Source organism: Humulus lupulus, chromosome 3, assembly GCF_963169125.1.
Source record: "Humulus lupulus chromosome 3, drHumLupu1.1, whole genome shotgun sequence".
NCBI lineage: Eukaryota > Viridiplantae > Streptophyta > Magnoliopsida > Rosales > Cannabaceae > Humulus > Humulus lupulus.
In genome coordinates, this window is record NC_084795.1 from 59,547,475 (window position 1) to 59,550,463 (window position 2,989).

Here is a 2,989-nt window from a genome sequence, read left to right on the forward strand (position 1 = left end):
CTTCCTCCATATCTAGAATAATAAAATCAGCAGGGAAGATAAATTTACCAACCTTAACTAAGACATCCTCAATTACTCCACGAGCTTGCTTAACCGAGCGGTCTGCCATTTGTAAGGACATAGTAGTGGGTCGAGCTTCTCCCGATTTTAGCTTTCTAAAAATAGATAATTGCATTAAATTTATACTAGCCCCTGAATCACATAAGGCCTTGGTCATAACAGAATCGCCTATTCAACAAGGAATTGTGAAACTACCCAGATCTTTAAGCTTGGGAGGTAGTTTCTTCTGTAAAATAGCACTGCACTCCTCAATAAGTGCCACTGTCTCATAATCGTCCAACTTCTTTTTCTTTGACAAGATTTCCTTCATAAACTTCACATAGCCTGGCATTTGTTCAAGTGCCTCGGGAAAAGGTATTTTAATGTGAAGTTTTCTAAAAATGTCTAGAAACTTTGAAAATTGCTTGTCAAGTGTCTTCCTTTGAAGTCGCTGAGGATATGGAATCTTGATGTGGTGCTCATGACCCAATTGTGACTGCTTCTTCTCAAGGTTTTCAATAGCCTCTTCTTCTACCTTACCCTCATTCTCAACATCAACTTCTGGTGCAGGTATAGACTTCTTGACTGACTCTTCCAACTTTTTCCCACTCCTCAAAGAGATCGCATTGCACTGCTCTTTAGGATTCACCTCTATATTACTTGGAAAATTTCCTTGAGGTCTACTTTGTAACATATTTTCCAATTGACCAACTTGCATCTCAAGATTCCTGATGGATGAGCGAGTTTCTGTCATTAATTGAGATTGAGAGTTGGTTAGAGTTAACAATGCAGCTTGTAACTCATTTGTCTTCTCTTGAGCAACAGGTAGTATTGGTTTTTGTAATGGTTCCTGAGGTGGAGCTTGAAGCATAGGTTTCTGAATTTGTTGAGGACCCTGATTATTTCTCCATGTAAAATTAGGCTGATTTCTCCACCCTTGATTGAACGGGTGGGAGGATGGATTATTAGCTTGCCTATTGAAATTTCCCATCATATTTACCTATTCCATGGGAATGGAGTTGTTCATCTCAACTACCATGCGACGGTCAAATGGTTGAGGACCACCACATTTATGGCATACCGCTTGGATTTGCATGACTTAAGTGTCCATAGAATTTTGTTTCAGTTGCTTGGTCAATGATGCAACCTGAGCAGTGAGAGCGGTAATATCATCCAACTCATGCATACCAGCTACCTTCTTATTTCTATCTCGTTCACTAGGCAACTTGATAGTTATTCATGGCCATTTCTTCAAGAAATTCATAAGCCTCATTAGCATTCTTGCTCATGAAAGCACCACCTGCTGCAGCATCAATAATGGTGCGAGTCATGCCACACAAACCGTTGTAAAAATTATGGACTAGCATCCATTTTTCAATCCCATGATGAGGACACTTCCTCAAAAGCTCCTTAAACCTCTGCCATGCATCATAAAGAGACTCTCCGTCAAATTGAGAGAAGTTATTAATTTCCCCTCTTAACTTTCCAGCCTTGGATGGAGGGACAAATTTAGCAAGAAATTTTAGAGCTAATAATGCCTCCCATGTAGTGATTGAGTTGGCTTGAAGAGAGTTCAACCAACTTTTAGCTCATCCCGCAGTGAGAACGGTAACAATCTCAATCTAATAGCATCGTCGGTGACCCCATTTTATTTAAAAGTTTCACACAGCTCCAGGAAATTGGCTATGTGTGTATTGGGATCCTCAGTAGGGAGTCCACCAAACTGGACAGTAGAATGGACCATTTGTAGAATCGATGGCTTAATTTCAAAATTATTGGTTACAACTGCCGACTGTTGGATGCATGGTTTTACTCCAATAATAGCGGGGAGTACATAGTCTCTGAGTGTGCGAACTGTTGGCTCAGCAGCATCCCCATTCAGCCCATTGCCCAGATTTTGGGCCGTCTCCGCTAACTGTTTCTGCTTGTTGTTCTGTCTGCAAGTCCTCTCAATTTCAGTATTAATGGGCAAAAGATTGTCAGTCCCTTGACATCGCATATACCAATTTGCATATGAAATTAAGATTCTCATGCACAACAGTTATAGATAATTAACACAGAAAAACCAAATTAGAATAAAAATTAATGGTATTGATATTAATAAAAATCAATCCCCAGCAACAGCGCCAAAAACTTGTAGTGCAAATATATATGCGCAAGTGTACCCATCGCTAACAAGTAATACAATGATAAATAAAGATCGTTCCCATGAAGATTGATTTAATAATTACCAACAAATTAATTTTCTATTTCTATTTGGTCAACAATAAATTGGTTTCAAAAATATTAAAATAACAAAAGCAATAAAAATAAAATAACACTATTAAATAAAGCAAATAATTGTAAAAACTTCAAAAATAAAGAACTAGGGATTTTAATTTAATCAACTATTCACTTTATATTTCTCTAAGTAGACTTCACAATTCTTCTTCCTAAACTAATAGTTGATTAACAAAAACGATTCTTACTCTTTTTCAAGAAACAAAGAACTCAATTTACATGTGATAAATTCCAACACATAAAAGGCATTAAACACAATAATCCTAAAACTACACAATTCATATAGGTATTTTCATCCAATATAAAAATTGTGATTATTCAATCATAGCATAATCAATTCTCACTTTTCAGACTTCGAATCAAAATCATAATTCATGCAAATGATGATCACGGATTCACAAGCATTAAGAACACATCAAATAATTTAGAATAGAAGTGAAGAAATAATCCTGAAATCCTCATAGAAAATAACAAAGATCCAAGTGATTACAATATTTAGTTCATAATCATCATTCTAAACATAAACAACAATGAAAAATAACATAGAATTCTAAGGTAAAAGAAAAAGAACTCTAGAGAATGAATGGAGATGCTCCACAATGTATTCCTTGCTCCCAAAATCTCCTCCCCAAAAGTCATCTTCTCTCCTCTCGAAATTAGGTTAAAAACT

General features: G+C 36.4%; 1 non-coding gene across 1 annotated transcript; it reads left to right on the forward strand.

Moving 5' to 3' along the window:
• Positions 1–1,416: 1,416 nt before the first annotated feature.
• Positions 1,417–1,523, forward strand: LOC133828318 (small nucleolar RNA R71). Its single transcript, XR_009890944.1, has one exon. It is a non-coding gene; the product is annotated as a small nucleolar RNA R71 (small nucleolar RNA).
• The last annotated feature ends 1,466 nt before the right edge of the window (positions 1,524–2,989 follow it).